Source organism: Gorilla gorilla, chromosome 10, assembly GCF_029281585.2.
Source record: "Gorilla gorilla gorilla isolate KB3781 chromosome 10, NHGRI_mGorGor1-v2.1_pri, whole genome shotgun sequence".
In the NCBI taxonomy this organism is placed as follows: Eukaryota; Metazoa; Chordata; class Mammalia; order Primates; family Hominidae; genus Gorilla; species Gorilla gorilla.
In genome coordinates, this window is record NC_073234.2 from 118,928,671 (window position 1) to 118,950,303 (window position 21,633).

The following is a 21,633-nucleotide window of genomic DNA, read 5'->3' on the forward strand; positions in this document are numbered from 1 at the left end:
TAATCTATCCTAGCACCATTTATTTATTTATTATTTGTTATTTATTTATTTGCTGGAAATTACAGTTACTTATAAATATGTGTGTCCTACTCTGCAAGTTCCTTTGTACAACATAATATAGGATGGCCAATAACCTAAGCAAAGGAGACAGAAACACTTGGTTTCAAGTCCTGGCTCGGCCACTTGCCAACTGTGACCTTGTGCAAATTATTTGATCTTTCTAAATGTCAATTTCCTCATCTGTAAAAAGGTGGCAATCATGTAAGAACTAATAATGATAGCTAATATTTATAAATGCTTATAAGCCAGGTAGGTACTAAGTATTTGAAGTGCTTTATATGTAAAAAATTTGCTAACTCTCGCAAGAACTCTTTGAGGTAGCTATTATTTTCTCTATTTTATACAAGAGGCAAACTGAGGCATAAGGATGTTAAGTAGCTTGCTCAAGGTGTGCAGCTAATAGGTGACGGAGGTGGTGTTCAAACCCAGCCCACCTGATGCCAAAATGAAATAATGCTTGTAAAGTGTTCAGTATAGCAGCTTTATGAGTAGTCATCTTTTCACACCAGGGTTTCCTCATACCCCTACTCATTTGTGCCATTCAGCAGGTATTGAACCTAACCTTATGCTTCAATGATGCAATATTTGTTACTGAAGAATCAGGAAAAAAATACAAGAATGTCTCCCTCCTTCTGCATTCATCACTACCCAATTGAGAGCCTCAAGGAAGAATCATTTTCTGGAAGTTCTCACAACCTTCCATTTTCAAAGGAAAAAATAAATCTCAGCCCCTGAGCCAAGCGTAAACACCTACAGACAGCCTCGGAAATGCAATTTAAACAACATCCAAAAAAAGCATCCTCGGGTAAAATACAGATGATACTGCCAAAGGAAAGAAAATGGTAAATTGAAGCAAGTTTTTAAGCTTAAATTAATTTAACATCGATTCCAAGGAGAGCAGGTACTAGATACTGCACATGGCTATGCTGACCTTAGACCAACTCTCATTTTATTCTGAATTCCCGTTTTGAGCACTGCAAACTAACTAGCTTTCAGAGGTCATTCCTGCATGGCTATTTGTATATCTTCTGGCCAAAACACATGGAAATTGTTATTACATGCATGGGAAGTAAAGAGAAAATCTGCTTAACATCACAAATGATCAGGGAAATGCAAATCAAAACCACAATGTGATGCAACTTTACTCCTGCAAGAATGGCCATAATCAAAAAAATCAAAAAATAATAGATGTTGGCAGGGATGCGGTGAAAAGGGAACACTTCTACACTGCTGGTGGGAATGTAACTAGTACAACTGCTGAGGAAACAGTGTGGAGATTCCTTAAAGAACGAAAAGTAAAAGCACCATTTGATCCAGCAATCCCACTACTGGGTATCTACCCAGAGGAAAAGAAGTCATCACATAGAAAAGATATTTGCACGTGCAGGTTTATAGCAGCACAATTCGCAATTGCAAAAATGTGGAGCCAGCCCAAATGTCCATTAATCAATGAGTGGATAAAGAAATTGTGGTGTGTATATATACATTGGAATACTACTCAGCCATAAAAAGGAACAAATTAATGGTGTTTACAGCAACTTGGATGGAACTGGAGACTATTATTCTAAGTGAAGTAACTCAGGAATAGAAAACCAAACATCAAACATTCTCACTCATAGTTGGGAGCTAAGCTATGATAGGATACAAAGGCATAAGTATGATACAATGGACTTCGGGGATTTGGGGGTAAGTGTGGGAAGGGGTGAGGGATAAAAGACTACAAATTGGGTTCAGTGTATACTGCTTGGGTGACGGGCGCACCAAAATCTCACAAATCACCACTAAAGAACTTACTCATGTAACCAAATACAACCTGTTCCCCAAAAAGCTATAGAAATAAAAAATTATAAAATAAAAGTAAAAAAAATAAAGAAGATGAAAAAAAAAGTTTCTAAATCCTGTTTCAGACTTGGACTTTTAGACATTCTGAAACCAGGGAATTCTGCCACGGAGATATAAGTTTCTTTAAATCTCCCTGAAACAATCATTTCATTTTGTACTCAGTGATAAAATTACAGAATCACACTATCACACTGGGCTCTTTTCCTTTGTGGTGTGGGTTAGAGAGAGGCCAGATCATAGATATTTGAGAATATGAAACTTCAATGGGAAATCGATGATCTTGTATCTTACCCCTTCTTTAATGGCTACAATTTTGTTCTTCACCCATCCTTAATCCCAGCTGCCCACGCTACAATCCTCTTTTTAATCCCGACCATGCACATCAGGTCCAGCCCCATCATCTACTAAGAGACTGCACTTTGACAAGTGTTCCCAAACTAGTCAGTGGGAGACATTGTGTGGCCATATTGCCATGTTGTGGGAGGCTCCCATTCCACCCTCTTCTCATGAAGCCAGTAGACAGGGTTGACCATTCTAACTCTCAAGAGGTATGCAGGTGAGGTTCTGACTTGTTAAAACCTCCAAGAAGAAATGGAGGAGAAGATGGGATGCTTTGGAGAAAAGCAGAGAATTTCACTTACCCAAGATGCTGGTCTTTCCAAACTCACCAAGTTGTATACATTACATACACACAGCTTTATGTATGTAATAATACATCAATAAAGTGATTAAAAAATGCTAGTCTTATGATTTTATATTGGATTCCAGTGGTATTTGGAAAGTCCAAATAAAAGAGAACAAAAACAAATCATATATTTTTTATATATTTGATAAAATTGTTTATATTTAATATAACTTATATAGTATACATTTATATAATTTATAATATAATTACAGCATAAAATACATGTTATATATAATGCATGCATATGTATACCATGTGTTTATTCATATGAAATTGAGGTATAAAAAATGTTCTGTACTATAAAAACACTCTAATCTTCTCTTGGGGTATAAGGTATTCCAAAGTGGCCTATTCCACTGCTCAACTCCCCTTTTACCGCTCTTCCTCCCAACCTCTAACTCTATGTTCTCTAGAAGCATAGATAAATGCATCCAATTACTCAAAAGAGCCTCTGGCTTGTTAGTGCATCTTGAAAAAATAAAGTAGAAGCAGGCCCAGGTGGAGACACACTCACTCACCTCCAAGTTGACTAATAATAGCACATCCCTGATACAATAGTGATTTGATACCTCTTCAAACTGCTATTCTTTAAATATTTAAAATTTTCACACTTATTTAAATTGATATGAAATCCCTAAATATATGAACATAATTTTGACTTTTTTCTTTTTGGAAGTGTTAGGCATGGTAAGAAAAGGACACAATCAGGGCAGCCCTATATTCACTCCTATGTATTGGAGAGCTACAGTTTAATTGACTAAAACAGAAGCCCTGAAGGTAATCTAATCCACTCTCCCTAGAAGGCAGTTGGGGAAATAAGAAAGCTAATATTTGAGGTTTCTCCTTGGGAGTCTTGGTCCCTTCCTAAATAGAGTAGGCATATTTTTATTCCTATCACTGTCCTACTCTCCTGAGAAGTCCTGGTAAATTAAATTCTCACCTTCTCATTACATTTCCAGTGATATTTTGGTTCCCTTTAAGGAAATATAGAAAATGGTCTATGTGCACAGAAAGGCAACTATTGCATGTTCTCACTCCTATGTGGGAGCTAAAAAATCATCAATTCCACGGAGGTGGACAGTAGAATGATAGTTACCAGAGGCTGTGAAGGGTGTGTGGGTGGCTGGGGGGTTAAAATAAAGGCAGATTGGTTAATGGGTACAAACATACAGTTAGACAGAAGGAATAAGTTCTCTTGTTGGAAAGCAGAGGAGGATGACTCTTGTTAGTTACAATGTATTGTGTATTTCAAAATAGCTAGAAGAGAGGATTGAAATGTTTCTGACACATAGAAATGATATCTACTCGATGTGATAGATACCCTAAATAGCCTGATTAATCATTCACATTCTATGCATGTAATAAGATATCACATATACCTCATAAAATGGGCAGAAATTGTATATCAATTTTTTTTCAAGAAAAAGAACGTGACCCATATGGTGTGCCCTTCAATGAGACTTTGAGAACTCGTAAGGATTGCTGTTGTGGTGGTTAGGGGAGAAGTTGATCCTTAAGAAGAGAGTAGGCTGGATGCAGTGGCTCATGCCTGTAATCCCAGCACTTTGGGAAGCCAAGGCGGGTGGATCACGAGGTCAGGAGACTGAGACCATCCTGGCCAACATGGTGAAACCCCGTCTCTACTAAAAATACAAAAATTAGCCGGGCGTGGTGGTGGGTGCCTGTAATCCCAGCTACCCTGGAGGCTGAGGCAGGAGAATCACTGGAACCCGGGAGGCAGAGGCTGCAGTGAGCTGAGATTGCGCCATTGCACTCCAGCCTGGGCGACAGAGTGAGACTCCATATCAAAAAAAAAAAAAAAAAGATAGTAGACACCCACTCCTCTGCCAGCCCAGCATTCCACTGCTCCTCCTTCAGGTAAAAAGCTTGCTGATATTCCCTTGGAGAAATGCTCCCCCTCCAGTGTCAGTTCCTGTGGCTCCAATGAGGCAGGTGTTCCGGAGCTGGCACTGTAAATGGTTCAGAGAAGGACCTGTGGCCCCAGCCAGGCAAGGAGAGTCAGAATGTTTGCAGGAACCCTAGGGAAAAAGAACTCTCTTTCTGTAGGATTTGCTGGTAGAAGGAAAACCTATAGCTCTATTTGGCCATTTTTGCCATAATATGGAAAGAGAATGGAACCACAGGAAAAGAAGCAGAGCTAAGAAAAAAAGAAAAACATTCTTAAGAATATTACTTCACAGCTAGTCCAGCCATGTCTAAAGCCAGATAGATCACTGGATTTTAGTTATGTGAACAAATACTCCCCTCTTTGCTTAAGCCTGTCTGAGTTGGATTTTCTGTCTCTTTCAAATGAAAAAGTCCTGATTAATACAACCAAACTTTATGATCAGCCTTCCCCTCAACCAAAAAAAGAAAAAGCTTTCACTCTCAGATTAGAAAATGGGGTCTTTCTCTGAGTATAAGTTATAGTCCATCTCTGGACCTGGAGGACTCTAACTGAGGAAAAAAAGTTAAGACTGAGAATCAAGCCCCACTTGAACTAGATTTATTTAACAGAAAAAGCATTCAATCCTTCAACAAGTGTTTATTGAACAACAAATACATGCTGGACAAATGAATGTGCCAGGCACTAGGACACAGCCATTAATAAGAGCCAGTGTCTGCCTTCTGGTGCATGCATTTCAGTGAGGAAAACTAAAAAAAAAACAAGTATATGCTATGCTTTGTGATAACAAGTGTTTTGGAGAAAAATAAAAAGGACAAAGGAAATAGAAAGAAAGGATGGTGTATTAATCCATTCTCATGTTGTGAATAAAGACAAAACCGAGACTAGGTAATTTATAAAGGAAAGAGGTTTAATTGACTCATAGTTCAGCTTAGCTGGGGAGGCCTCAGGATACTTACAATCACGGCAGAAAAGGAAGTAAATATGTCCTTCTTCACATGGCTGCAGGAAGGAGAAGAATGAGAGCCCAGTGAAGGGGGAAGCCCCTTATAAAACCATCAGATCTCATGAGAACTCACTCACTATCACAAGAACGGGATGGGGGAAACCGCCCTTATGATTTAATTATGTCTACCTGGTCCTTCCCACAACATGTGGGGATTATGGGAACTACAATTCAAGATGAGATTTGGATGGGACACAGCCAAACCATATCAGATGGGTTGACAGGGGAGACCTCTCTGAAAAGGCAGCATTTGAGCGGGAATTGGAAGAAACTGCAAGACGGATGCAACTCTCTAAGGGAACCGTCTTCCTGGAAGAGGGAAGAGCTAATGCAAAAACTCCAGGGTACAAGTGTGCAGGGCAGGGCCTGCACCAAGACTAATGTGACTGGGGCCCCATGGGGAAGGAGTATGGGAGATAAAGTCAGATCCTTCAGGGTCTTGTAGACATCATAAGAACGTTGGCTTTTACTCCGAGTAAAGTGGCACCACTGGAGGCTTTTGAACAGAGAAAATATATGATCTGACTTTTTAAAAGAGCACTATAGCTGTTGCACAGAAAACAGTTCACTGGGTATTGTCTGGGGGCAAGAACCAAAGCTGAGAGATGTTGCCCTCAGACAATTCTATACAAGATAAATAGTATAAAAGCCTCTAAATCCAAATTGGCAATTAGAAGTCTGCCATATGAATTAAAATGAACAACAGAATTCCCAAATATACCTATAGAGGAGTTCAAGATGATAGCACACAAATAATTATTAGTTTAGTCCCTCATAGTGGTTCTCAATTCTCGGAGACCATTTTGCCCCCTACCCTTACCCTGAGATAATTGGCAATGTCAAGGGAACTTTGTGGTTGTCATGACTGGTATGGGGTGGGAAGCGGGGAGAGTGACACTGGCATCTAATGGGTGGAGGCCAGGGACACTGCTAAACATCCTGTAATGCACAAGACACCCCACACAACAAAGAATTATCCAGCTCCAACTATCAATAGTGTTGAGGTTGAAAACCCCTATATTAATGTAAATATTCATTGTTCTCAGATTTCATTATTCTTCAACTTGCAATAAATATAAAATCAGAGAAGCACAAACTGAGTTGAATTGTCTTCCTTTTTGGCTAATCATTTAAAAGGCAAAAAATATAGTTGCTGTTTTGCATTTAAGAACAACTTCTTGAGGTAAAAAAATGCATAGTGGCCTGTGCTCTTAAATCAAAGCAGGAGATCCTTAGGGAAAAAGTGACATAAGAATGTTTCTGAGTTTGCAACAGGAAGACTTCAAAATTGTTTTAATATGAAAATGTCATTTCAGGAAAACAAAAGCACCTGGCACAGATTTGCTTTGGGGAGGAAAATTCCTTTGAAAACCCAACTAGTTGTATAATTAAGTGATAATGAATGCAGAGCTGTACTTTGTATTCCATTCCAGCACATTGGAGTTGAATCTAGGCTTGAAAAGCTAAATCCCTCAGTGCTCTGGCCTCTCATCAGTGAAGTGCAAATCAAGGCCTTTAACTGCTATAGAAGGGGTGGTTCCAAAAAAATGAACTACAAATATTATGTTTTCAAACTGTCTACTTTCAAATGTATGCTGAGTTTTATGTGCAAAGCTGCATTAAATAAAAAGAAATGTTTCACTGGAACAAGAAAGCAAGCTATCATATGTAATATTTTACATGATGGTTTATACATAATAGAATAATCTATTTTTTAAAAGAAAGAAGGGCTATTAATGTCCATTTTATAAGGCAAATAGGATTATTCATCACTGGTGATTTCACTTAGAGAAAGACTAAATAATATCTTATATTTGTACTCTAGCTAATGTCATGTGTAAGAAAGATGAATGAGAGTAGATGCACGTGCTGGATTGAGTTTTTTGCTTGGTTATAGAGATACAATGTAGTATAGATAGTACTTGGAAGTTTGGTTTAACAAAAATTGGATATACTTCTTTAAAATTACTGCAACAAAATCATGATAGGGGATCTGTAAACATGAGAAGTTAATAACTTGATGTGCCATTTAATATTTACCATCATAACTAAAGGACATAATATAATCAGCCTGTGGCTAGCCAATCATTCAAAGAAGCCACTATCACTTGTAGTTTTTATCTTAATTTAAAATGAACAAACAGAAAGAGACAATTTTCATTTTGTTTCTATAAAAAATTAGTATTTTCCCAAAATGAGATTAAAACAAAGATTCCATATACAAATAACTTAGGAGTAAACCTGATGGAAAGCAATATAGACCATATGATACATATTCAAGTTCAAATAGCATTTTATAAACATTATATTAGTCTGTTCTCACACTGCTATAAAGAAATGCCCAAGACCTGGTAATTTATAAAGAAAAGAGGTTTAATTGACTCACAGTTCCACATGGCTGGAGAGGCCTCTGGAAACTTACAATCATGGTTGAAGGGGAAGCAGGCATGTCTTACATGGTGGCAGAAGAGAGAAGAGCAGGGGAAACTACCACTTATAAAACCATCAGATTTCATGAGAGCTCACTCACTATCATGAGAACAGCACAGAGGAAACAGCCCCCATGACCCAGTCACTTTCTACCAGGTCCCTCCCTTAACACATGTGGATTACAATTTGAGATGAGATTTGGGTGGGGACACAGAGCCAAACCATATCAAACATGCTTAAATGTCTGAAGAAAAACAGGACTTTATAATAGGAAGGTAAACAAATGACAAAAGCAATAAGAAAACATAGTTATTGGTATCACACAAATAGTCTTCTACCTGATATAATAGAGAGCACAGGTTCTTGCATAGTTTTGAACATAGGAACAGACCATAGAGGAACAAAATCCTGGAAAGAAACCACCTGCCTCAGAGCTATTAAAGGGACTACCAAGAAAGACCAGGACATGAATCAAACAAGACTGCTTAAACTAGTCTGTGCATTAAAACTATTCTCTGCACTGTGGTAACATGTCAACATAAAGAAGAACTTTGGCAAAAAATCAGGTTGGTGACATGATAAGACCAATGGGATGGAGCAGCTGGACAGGATAAAACACAGGGAAAGAGGTGTTTTTTGTGTATTGGTTTTTGGTTTTTGGTTTTTTTGTAAACACATATACATCCAAGCCTGTATACTTGAGGACTTACTGGGTAAGGCAGACAAGTTGCTTTTTCTACTGACTCTAGTCAAACGAGTTTAGGAATTAATCAGAATTACATATCCACATTGTCCCTTCCATCTGTGAGTCAACATCCCTGCAGAAACCGCACCATGAATTGAGAAGCATGCAGTCTGCAGCCTGGATGACTTACCCATGAGATTTGGGTAGAATAAATAGTAAAGGCCTTTGAAATGCCTTTGCTGATGCCAAACATGAAATGTTGTCAGTCCACCTGAAGTTCAAAGAGTGGCAGGAGCCACCTGATGGATGAGCCACAAATTAAATTAGACCTTTTTAGGTAAGTGGTTGGAGAGTTAGATGAACCAACACTTCTTTTCTGATTTTTTTTATTAAAAGACACCACAGTGGTACAAGAGAGGATGGCCTTTGGGAAGTGTATTGCCTTGAGCTATGCTTTGAATTATTTTTTTTAAATGAGAATGTCTTTTTTCTCAAACTGGATTGTATGTTTCTTACGTTTCTCTGTTATCAACCTCCCATCTCCAGCATTTAGCTTTTCTTGATGGCTTTCAGCAAGGCCCTGCTCAGAGAAAAGAATAAGACTATAAAGAGTCACAGAGGACATTTTTAAGATTTGAAAGAAAACCCACAGAAAATAAAAAATTTTAATTTTTTTATTTTCTTTTTTCTAAAGGAGTGTGTAAATTGCTGGCATGTTTATGGATTATAACTCCATTTTTGTGGTTGTTTTTAACATCATGAATCAGAAAGTGAAAAAATATGAGCAATATTCAAAAAGCAGTAGGAATATCTTAATGCTACTGAAGGCCCAGCAGAAATTAAAACTCATTTATCAGAATATAAGAGTTACAGAAATTGTAAATCATGAGAAGATACACAGATGTTACTTTGAACTTCAAGCCATCAATTGGCTCACAGGCCTGCCACAGTCTACTGATGTATGGTCAGAGTTCTTGGTTGCAAATAACAGAATATATTTTGGCTAGTTTAAGCAGAATAGGAATGTATTAAAAGAAGCCAGGTAGCTCATGGAATCTGAGGGCCAAGGAGCCAGAAACTGAAGCCATTTAGCCAGGAAACCAAGCCATCCCATTGGATTCTGTAGTGAAATGTCACTACCACCACCATTCAGCATCAATCCTCCTTGGGACTAGACGCCAGAAACTCTTCTGCCAATGCCCCAGATGAAGTGGACACCATTGCCCCCGCCATGCCCAGAAGACTGACTCTCCCTTAAGTAGGGCAAACTCCCACATGTGATGACATTTTTATCCTCTGAATCAAGTCTTATACGGGTGGTCCCAACTGGCAGAACCTAAGCCACACACCTGCATCCCAGGTACAAGGGAGTCCAGAGATGTGTTTTTGCCCTCAACCTTGAAAAGGACATATAAAGTTAGAAACTTTCACACTGTATAGAGAAATGTTCAAACATAGCAGGCAGCCACAAATGACAAAAACCCTCTGTGAATTCCAATCTACCTTTTTTCATCCGTATTTCTTCTGTCCAAACCTTCCCTTCCAGGCATCCTGATCTCTTTATTATTTCTTTTACATCCTACTTCCCATCTTTACAATATGAAAGCAAAACAATTTAAATAATGTACTCGAGATCACACAACTACTAAGAAATAAAAATCTGGATCTGAACCTAAATCCCTTCTGAAATCCAGATTCTGCATTTAGTTGATAGGGTTAGGCTTTGTGTCCCAGCCAAATCTCACCTTGAATTGTAATCCCCGTAATCCCCCATGTCAAGGGAGAGACCAGGTGAAGGTGATTGAATCATGGGGGTGTTTTCCCTCATGCTGTTCTCATGATAGTGAGTGAGTTCTTATGAGATCTGATGGTTTCATAAGGAGTTCTTCCCCTTTTGCTTGGCACTTCTCCTTTCTGCCACCTTGTAAAGAAGGTGCCTTGCTTTCTCTTCATCTTCTGCCATGATTGCAAGTTTCCTGAGGTCTTGCCAGCCATGCAGAACTGTGAATCAATTAAACCATTTACCTTTATAAATCACCCAATCTCGAGCAGTTCTTTATAGCAGTATGAAAATGGAAGAATACATTAGTCATGTGTTGAGAGTTGATTCAAAGTCTACACTTCATACTATGTCCCAAAGCACCAAGTTCACTTTACTAGATACTTAGTACCATGTACTAAGCAGACAGTAATTTAATTCATCTCAATAGATATGTTTTTACTGCCTGGAATGGAATCTTGGTTCAGCACCTAGAAATTATATAATATTGGACAAATTACTTAACCCTCTAGGTCTATTTCCTCATCCACAGAATAGAATGGTGTACTTCTCATCTAGTTAATGTGATGACATTTTTGGAAAGGGGGCACAAAACTGGACTACAATAAGCAAACAATAAATATCAGGCCCATACAGAAAAAAACATAAGATCATGGCCTTGTGCTTTAATGGAGAAAGAGGCTGCCTATCCATGTCATTTTCATGGTCCTAGGAAGCCCCTCACCCCTCCATCTACCCCTCCAACCCATTTCCAGACACAAATTCCTCCCAGCCACCCACATACATCTCCCCACAGATGACTGGAGTCAGGAAATTCCAGAATCCAGCCATGAGGAATGAGGCTGAAAAGGTCATGGATCTGAATAACCCATGTTGAGATGGAAGTGGTGGTTGTGAGGGCTCATCCTGAGAGCAAGTTTACAGAAAGAGGAGGGAAGAAGACAAAGGACATTGGACTCTGGTGATGGAACGAGATGGGCACCCCAGGGAGATGTCTGGATTCAAACAGGGATGAGGCAAATGCTGGAGCGGCCACAGGCATTCCTCAAAGTGACAAAGAAGTCCCACTTGACTAACGTGGAGGGTGAGCAGTGAATATGAATGATCCACAAGACTCAGAATAGGTGGTCATAGAAGAGGGAAAGCCATGATGTATGGTGTGCCTGTATCCCCTTATAAGGGAACAAACTACCCACAACTCCTGGGCACATGTAGTCCCAGGCGAGGACATTAGGAGAGAGGGGTGACGGGGCAATTTCACTCTACTGGGACCCCAGGGGCAGAGTGTTGAGATCATCAGCCTGGCCTGTGAAATACCTCCTGTGTGTTCCCTCTGTTTACCTAAATGTAACCTTATAATATACACTCCTCCCAGAATATCTATTTTTTATTATTTTAAAAAATAAAAGTCAAGTGCAGTGGCTCATGCCTGTAATCCCAGAACTTTGAGAGTCCCAAGTCGGAGGATGGCTTGAGGCCAGAAGTTTGAGACCAGCCTGGGCAACATAATAAGACCTCTGCCCCTAACAACAACAACAACAACAAATCTTTTTAAAATTAGTTGTTGGGGATTGAGGAAGGAGTATAACCGAAGCCCAGGAACTCACAACTGCAGTGAGCTATGATCACATCACTGCACTCCAGCCCAGTTGACAGTCAGACTCTGTCTCAAAAAAATAATGAAAAATAAAATAAAACTAACAAAAACTTAACTGAAATAATGGCCTGAGCCAGAAGCTATTAAGGAAAAAAATGGAACTGTGAAGACTTCATGGGCATGCCCAGTCCAGACACTCATCTGTCTCTCTCTTGTGTGAATGTCCTGCCTCCCTGTTACTACATGATGGACTCCTATTCACACTTCAAGACCCAAATTAATTATTTATTGCCTTCATTGTGAAGCCTTCCCCCAAAACTCCAGAAGGAATTAGTCACTCCCTTCCAAGTTGTGAGAGGCTTTTTATGCTGACATCTATTATAGTGCTTGTCTCCCTCCTAGACAGTAAACACCTTTATTTTGCCATGTCATCATGCTCTATGTACTATAGGTTGTAGGATATGGCATGCACTGTGCTGCATTAAACTTTTCAGCTCCAGCAGCTAACGCAACGTATGGCACTGTGGAAATAATTAATTCAGGGACCATTAGTCTGAGATGGCTCCAGCACCTTGAGTTCCAACTAAAACTGAACCCAGAGTGGAATAGTCATAGCCTAGGAAAACAAAACAAACTTAAGCAATCATTGCATCACTATTCACAACAGCAAAGACATGGAATCAATCCAAATGGCCATGAATGATAGACTGGATTAAGAGGTGCCATGGAATACTATGCAGCCATTTTAAAAAGCGAGATCATGTCCTTTGCAGGAACATGGATGGAGCTTGAAGCCATTATCCTCAGCAAACTACCACAGGAATAGAAAACCAAACACCACATGTTCTCACTTGTAAGTGGGAGCTGAACAAGGAGAATACATGGACATAGGGAGGTGAACAACACACACTGGGGCCTGTTGGGGTGAGTGGTGGGAGGGAGAGCATCGGAATAAATAGCTAATGCATGTGGGGCTTAATACCTAGGTGATGGGTTGATAGGTGCAGCAAACCACCATGGCTCATGTTTACCTGTGTAACAAACCTGCACATCCTGCACATGTATCCTAGAACTTAAAATTTAATTTAATTTTTAAAAAAGAGAAACTACCCACTAACCTCTAACTAGGGACTTTCTACTTTAGTCAATGAAATATCGTCTTTGTCTTGCTTCCACTAACACCTCATAAACGTTTTCCCCTCTCCCACTCAGTGGAGCCCCAACCAGTTGCAGTTTGGTGCTGCCTGATTTATGAATTGCTGTCTGCTCAAATAAACTCTAAAATTTAAATGTGCCTAAGTCGATATATTAACAGCACAGAGTGGTGCTCAAAAGACATTAATGGATAACCAGACCTGATCCTTAATTCTGTCTCCCCTCAGTTGTGCTTTGTCTCCTGGTTGGCACCTTTTGTGCACCTCATGTTCCCTTGGCTGGTGATATGGTTTGGCTGTGTCCCCATCCAAATCTCACCTTGAATTGCAATAATCCCCACATGTCAAGGGCAGGGTCAGGTGGAGATAATTGAATCATGGGGGCTGTTTCCCCATACTTTTCTCATGGTAGTGAATAAGTCTCACGAGATCTGATGGCTATATAAAGGGTTTCCCCTTTCGCTTGGCTCTCATTCTCTCTTGCCTGCCACCAGGTAAGGCATCGGTTGTTCTTCCTTTATCTTCCACCATGATTGTGAGGCCTCCCCAGCCATGTGGAACTGTGAGTCCATTAAAGCTCTTTCCTTTACAAATTACCCAGTCTTGGGTATGTCTTTATTAGCAACATGTGGATGGACTAATACAGCTGGGCTTTTTGTCCCGGCCCTCTCTGTAACACCAGCTATGCCTGGGAGCCATTTGGCAACATTGCACCTCAACAGCAACCTCATCTCTCATGGCTCTCCAGCACAGCCCCAGCCAGTCGTCCTGACACACGTGCAAACCTGGAGGGAAAAGGGAGATAACATTCATAGGGCACTCCTCGACCATTGGGATATGGGAGCTGATTTTTAGAATGCCCCCCTCTTTCATGTCTCAGGAGACTATTTCGAGGTATATTCTGCACAGCTCTTCAGAGAGTCCCCAACAGGATTGTGTTCCTATTGCCCTCAACGGTAACCAGCTAATAACACACCCTTGGATGGGCTTTCACTCCCTGCACCTTGAAATTACTTCCCAAAATATAATGCCCACAAACAAGTCCTCATCTCAGACTCTACTTAGATGCAAGTCCACAACAGTTTTGATGGCAGAAGAAATTACACAGGGGAACCAGACTTCCACAGTCAGAGGCTACTCTGCTAGACTCAACAGGTCAGCCTGCAAACAAGTCCCATTGTTCCAGGATTATGGAAGGAGACAGTGTCTAGCATGCTCTGTGGCTAGTAAGCACAAACCTAGAAGTCCCAAGGAGGGAAAAACAATCCCAAGATTGAATGATGTCAGTCTGAAGAGCCATCTCTGTGCAGCAAGGCCATCTGCTACATCTAACTTAGCTTAATATCAATAGCTAAGATAAATGAGCCCTCTCTTTTAAAGATGCTCATCTGTAGTTAGAATTTAATCCTTTTGGACCAGTAGGTCCCAGTCACTTGGTGGTCTATGGAGCTATTGTGGGAGCTCATAATAATTTATATAATCACTGTACCTTGTCTGGAGAGGGAATAAATGTCTCATCATTTCTTTAGACAGCCTATGTGTATACATGCTGTTTCAATTCATCAAATAAAAATTCATTCTGAAAATGTTACTGATTTTTTATAGCTTTTGGCCATTATATGTCTTCTCTATCAATAATAGTATCCTCGTTTAAAGGGTATCTGCAAATTACATTAACATTAGAAAGGGATCCTCATATTCCAAAAGTTTTATAACACCTGTTTTAAGTGATATTAAAATAAAACAATGCTGTAGTTGCTTAATGATAGCTTCTAAACATCAAATATCTATATATATGTATATATAGTGTTCATATATACAGTGTCTATATGTAGACACTACATATGTATGAGTGTCTACATATAGATGTGTATATATATACATATATATACTGTATATATGTATATATATGTAGTGTCTATATATAGACACTTGGTGTGTAGAAGCTATCATTAAGCAATTACAGCATTGTTTTATTTTCATATCACTTAAAACAGGTGTTGTAGAGATTTTGGAATATGAGGATCACTTTCATATATATATATATATATATATCTTAAACCTTTCAACAACCCCATAAAAGAGGTATTATTAGTTCCCCTTTAAAAGTAAGAAAACAGATTCAGAATGTGTAGGGAACTTGCCCAAGACCATAGAGGTAAGTGTTGGAGCTAAGATCAGGATGGAGGCCTGTGAGCCCTTCCTGTCGCCATCATTCACTCACTGAATAGGCATGTTGGGGACGTGTGGGGACATGCCAAGTGCTGTACACTTTGGGTAAAGCATAGTCATTATCCAACCCTTGCTCCTGGAAAAATTTCCCTTCTGACAGTTTAATTCAATTCTTCTCCTTGCTCAGCTTAAGTGGGTTTAAGGTGTAACAGAATCTGACCTTCTTTAGCTTCTTTTCACAGCCCCTAAGATGCATTCTGCCTATCCTTTTGCAAGGATTTCTTGCTCTTTTATCACCTGTTTGTTCTCTGGCCTCTAGTTCACCTACAAAGAAAGATTAAAGGGGAGACAAGCTCAGTTATTTGAGTCTTTCCAGCTGCCCCAATTTCATCCTTCTGCCAGGGAAGAGAGCTTGGTCCTATAAGGAGGAATCAAAGAGTTGGCAAGAACAGATTCCCATCGTTTCCAGCCACGCTGTCTTGAGGCACACAGAGGTGGCAAAAAAAAAAAAAAAAAAAAAGTGCCTGGTCAGGTTTTCTGTGTGTGTCCTTTGTGTTCCAAAACCAGAGAGACCTGCTTCCCAAGCCTCCACGTGCCTTCTCCATTAGCACCAAGCACAGCTAAACCCTGGGCAAGTCCTCCCTCTAAAATATCACCAGGGAACAAACCCAGCAACCTTGTCATTTATCAGAATGATGATCAGCCCAGCAACACAGTCAGGCTGGACCAAATCAACTTCAAGTTATTTGAAATGTGTAATCCATTAAGTAAACTGATCTGTCACAATGCCCTGGGTCATTCCCTGGCAAGGTAGCCCATGCATGATGAATAGCTGCTAAGGGGCAGAACATAGGTAGTTTTCTGAGGTCCATCAACAGATAGACTGCACATAAGTGCCAAGACAGTTACAGGACACCTCCAGGAAGCACTTTCAGGCATGCCTGTGATATCACAGTGACAAGAAAAGTTCAGCATCACAGGACCTGCAGCTGTTTTTGATCAGAGTTATCTTCTCCTGACTCCAAGCAATGCTGTCACAAAACATGGCTGGCCCAGCTAAATTGGAAGTTGTTCTTTTTAGCTTTTTTTTTTTTTTTTTTTTTTTGGCAGGGGGCATGTCTGGGGAGATTTTTTTGTTTGTTTTTTGTTTGTTTTGTTTTGTTTGAGACAGGATCTTGCTGTGTCACCCAGGCTGCAGTGCAGTGGCACAATCTCGGCTCACTGCAGCCTCAACCTCCCGGGCTCATGTGATCCCCCTGCCTCAGCCTTCCAAGTAACTGGGACTACAGGCATGTGCCACCAGACCCAGCTAATTTTGTTTTATTTTTTATAGAGATTGGGCGGGGGGAGGTCTCACTATGTTGCCCAGGCTGGTCTTGAACTCCTGGACTCAAGTGATCCTCTTGCCTGTGCCTCCCAAAGTAGTAGGATTACAGACATGAGCCACCACACCTGGCTATGAAATTCTGGAATCTTAAAGAAGCTTAGTGACAAATGCATTGTGACACCATAATTTAGCTCCTTTAGGAATCCATCTCAATGAATGCAAAGATTTGGCTACAGGTTGTTTCATAGAGTGTTATTTGTGGATGATGTGATGTTGATGATGGTGATGATGGATCAAGCTTGGCACTGATCCAAGCACTTCATGTATAATATTAACCCAAGTTATCATCATAGCAACCCCCTGAGGTAAAATATTATTATTAACAGTATTATTATAATTAATTGTAGTAACCCCATTAGCAAAATATTATAATTATCAATATTATTATAATTAAAGTATTATTATTACAATTTTACAAATGAGAAAACTGACACCTACAGCAGTCAAATAATTTTGTCAATATGATGCATCCAGTAAAAACAATCTGCCAGGCCAGGCGCGGTGGCTCACGCCTGTAATCCCAGCACTTTGAGAGGCCAAGGCAGGTGAATCACGAGGTCAGGAATTCAAGACCAGCCTGGCCAACAAGGTGAAACCCCGTCTCTACTAAAAACACAAAAATTAGCTGGGCGTGGTGGCGGGCACCTGTAATCCCAGCTACTTGGAGGCTGACGCAGGAGAATTGCTTGAAACCGAAGGCGGAGGTTGCAGTGAGCCAAGATTGCACCACTGCACTCCAGCCTGGGCAAAAGAGTGAAGTTCTGTCTCAAAAAAAAAAAAAAAAAAAAAAAAAACAAAATCTGCCTTCAGAGGCTGCTCTTTTAAGCATCTCTGCTAGTTGCAAGAAACCAATCACCCACGTGTGTTTTATCTTTCAACTATTCAGAGCTTTCAATTTTATTCCCTTTAATCCTCAAGAAAGAATGTTAGGGAATCCTTAATAATATTTTTGTAATAAAATTACCACATTAACTTTGAGAAGAAATAATATAATCTTCAGGCAAATAAAGCATTATTTGCTTTTTCTAAGCATATTTAAGCTACTCTGGTTGTCAGAAACCAGAACTCAATTCTTAAAATCAATATGCACTATGGAAAGCCATGTGATTTGGCAAAGTTTCTATCTTTGCATGAGTTGTCTGGTTTTAGTTGATAGAGTGAAAAGAACAAAATGTAAACTAATGTAACTCAAGGGTTTGGGGTAAGTTTCAGCATATGTGTCATTATTTCATTGTATCCCCAGGAGAACACTAGGAGGTGTATATGATTAGTCCCATTTGCAGAGATAGGAAAGAAAGGCTTAGAGAGGTTAAGTAATTTTCCCAATACTATGGACTGAATTGTATCTCCCCAAAATTCATATGTTCAAGCCCTAACCCCCAATGTGACTATGTTTGAAGCAAGGAAATCATTAAGCACCAGAAAGCTCAATCCTGCCATGCTCCCTCTCCATGTGCACAGAAAAAGCCCATGTGAAGACACGGGGAAAAGAAAGCTGTTAAGAAGGCAAGAAAAAGAGCCCTCAGCAAGAACTGAATCAGCTGGCATTTCAATCTGGGACTGTTAGCCTCCACAGCTTTGAGGAAATAAATTTCTATTGTTGAAGCTTCCCAATGTACAGTATTTTGTTATGGCAGCCTGAGCAGACTAGTACACTCAAGATCACACAGCTACCAAACAGTAGAACAGAACCAAAACTTGTGCTTTCTTCATTGCAACAGGCTGTCTGTATTTGGCATTAGTGGTTCCCATTCAACAGCAGCTACTTTTCTTCTTTCTTACTTAGAGAACCCAATTGACTTCTGGCAGTCTATAGGCTGGTTCTCTTCTTCTTGTCAGGGATTGGTTAAATTTGGTATACGTTGTAATTTGGGCAATGAGATGGGAAGCAAGTCTGCTGAAAGGCTTCTGAGAAAGATTTCCTTACCAAAAAAATTTCAGAAAGAAATGGTTTCTTTTCTGCCACTGGACACAAACATGTCTGCGCTTGAGAGCTGGATCTGTGGCAGCCATCTTGTAAGCATGAGGGGGTTACTCTGAGGGAAACATGCTAAAGACTACAGAATGACAAGATGGAAGGAATCTTGTCATTTGTCCCCTCCAAATCTCATGTTGAAATTTGATCCCTAATGTTGGCGGTGGGGCCTAATGGAAGGAGTTTGGGTCATGGAGACGGACCCCTCATGGATAGATTAGTGCCCACTGGGTGCTTGTCAACATCATAGAGCTTCTACAGAAACCAACTTGGAGTTTCCCTCATTCTGACATATTGTTGATGAGCTAATAAACCCTCTTATTGTTCATGCTATCATGAGTAGGGTTTTCTCTTCCTTTCTGGTACTTCCTGTTCCTTCCTTCCTGATACAATCAGTATTTCAAGCCTACAAACACATAGCTATGCAGATGTCGCTGAAGGGACCATAAATTCCCAGTTGGGCTTGCAGCCTCTCCTCCACATCTCTCAGGGGGCCAGAACCTGAACCACCCATGGCTAGGATTTCACCCCTCCTCAAGAGAGACCACGTGCCTTCACAATGTTAGAATTTGTTTATGCTGATATGAAATCCAGTGTTTGTTATCAACTGCTCCTACTTCTACCTACTAAGCAAATATCATCTCTGTTCTTTAACTTTTGAATTTATACAATGAAGGCATGTCTGGACTGAGCTCTGGGTTTAGACAATGGGATAAGTAAAACAGGGTCCTTGCCCCATTAATTACTCATAATTTTCACAATAGCCATTCAGATTTTGAAGGCAGCTATCATATTTTCTATCCCCAAATTGTCAGCTCCCAAAAAATATAGACTTTAGTTATACTTCTTTTGCAATACTGGCTTACTATAGGCACGTAATAGATTTCATGGGATGAATGAATCAATGAATGAATGGTAGAAGAAATGGAACATTTAACAAATGCCAAACATAGGGATAGATATAGACATAGATACAGATTCTGCTCATGAAAGAAGTCAGGAAGAGAAGATGAAGACATAGATATAAGAAAAAAATGGAGAAAGCAACAGACAAATTTCAGTTAGGTCCAACCAGTGTCATATAGCTTACAAGTAGTACTTGAGCTGTGAATTGGCATGAAAGAGACTACAGTCAAGGGAAAATTCATTTGCCTGATGCTATAGTTTGGATGTTTGTCCCCTCTAAGTCTCATGTTGAAGTTTGATCCCTAATGTTGGAGGTGGGGCCTATTGGGAGGATTTTGGTCATGGAGGGGGACCCCTCATGAATAGATTAGTGCCCACTCGGTGTGTGGTGAGGGAGTTCTAGCTCTGTTAGTTCTCCAGAGAGCTGGCTGTTAAAAAGAGCCAGGCAGCAACCCCTCCTCTCTCTTGCCTCCTCCCTCACCCTGTGCTCTCTCTGCACGCCAGCTCCCCTTCGCCTTCTGCCATGAATAGAAGCCACCTAACGCCCTCACCAGATGCCCAATCTAGAACTTTTCCAGACATCAAAATCACGAGCCAAATAAATTTGAATTTTTTTCCTTATAAAAATTACCCAGTTTCCAGTATTCCTTTATAGCAACACCAAACGAAGACACCAACTTTGTGCCAAATGCTACACTGGATGCTTTCACAGACATTCTTCTACCTAATCCTCTAATAACTGTTTGGGGCAAGTATTGTCCATGTTTTAGACAATGAGGAAATCAAGGCTCAGAGAATTTCAGAAACATGTTCAAAATCACAGAGGCGGTGAGTGGTAGGGCAGAGATTCAAACTTTTTGGTCCCTGAACCCATGTTGTTTCTACCATTCAATGTTTCCAAAGTAGTATAAGAGTGTGCACCAAAGAAAAAAACAACAGCAACAACAAAAAACACCATTGCAAACTATACCATGAAAACCAATAAATGCCCATCCTCCAGGTGCCTAAGCATGACTTAAAAATAGGGGTGAATCCTATCCATGTATGGGCATCTGGTGTCAAATCATCACAATGAACAGTAGCACAAGATCTCAACCTTTGTGTTCACTTATTTTACTCCTCTCTTTACCACTATTAATAGCTGCAAATAGTAAATTCTAATGGAGCCCATAGGATTGCTTTTAAATAAGCAAGGATATAACTCAAAGGTGGATTTCCTCAGCATGTAATGCCTGAAATGTTAGACTTTGTCTATTCCTGTAAATGCTGTAGCAGCTCTGCATTAGAGCTTCTCACAGCTAACTGCTTCTGTGGTTAATGAACTATTTCAACAGTGCGTCGGCTCTCCTCCCTTCTCAGGATACCCGTTGCCACATAAACACACCATTCTGAACAATACCACCCTATTAGCAGATGGTGTTGAATTAACACAATCATCCACAGGTCTGGGCTGGCAGCAGGAGATAGTCAGGGATGGCGGGATTTGAGAATTTGAGCTCTACAGACTGTTTGGGTCTCTCTGGAGTGTGTTACAGGGTATGAGTTCTGCTCTTCAGAAACCTGGCAGCTGTGATAAATGCATTTCCACTGATCATTTCAACCTGCAATTTGCAACATCTGATTCCTTTTATGAGGTTTGGCTATTTCAATGGTGAGACAAAATCAACCCCTCACTTGGGCTTTGAATTTTCATCATTTTTAAACTTCTGTTTCCCTCACCCCCAAAGAGATTTCCAAAATTTCCCTTTCAGCTGCCTTTCCTCCCCCATACTTCATTAGATAGCATTCCCCCATGACACTTTCAGAATTCTCCCCAGATACCAAAAGAATGGGGCTTAGGAGTGTATTTCTTAATCGCCCTGTCTTCATTTTGCTTCAGTCAATACGCTTAAGGCACTAGTTATTAAAATGTGTATTACTGACTTGACTTTAGGCTTTGAAAGTACAAAGAAGTCTTCTCTTTACACAGCTAGTGGAGATTGCTGAAAATAATAAGGCCCAAGACGGGAAAATTTCCATTTCGTCCATTTTTAGAGATTCCTCTGAAA

At 40.1% G+C, this 21,633-nt stretch overlaps 1 long non-coding RNA gene across 1 annotated transcript; it reads right to left on the reverse strand.

Annotated features, from left to right (window-relative positions):
• Positions 1-13,802: 13,802 nt before the first annotated feature.
• On the reverse strand, positions 13,803-16,039 carry LOC129525821 (uncharacterized). Its single transcript, XR_008670316.2, has 3 exons — positions 15,994-16,039; positions 15,538-15,641; positions 13,803-13,930 (listed from the first exon to the last, which is right to left on the reverse strand). It is a non-coding gene; the product is annotated as an uncharacterized lncRNA (long non-coding RNA).
• Positions 16,040-21,633: the final 5,594 nt, after the last annotated feature.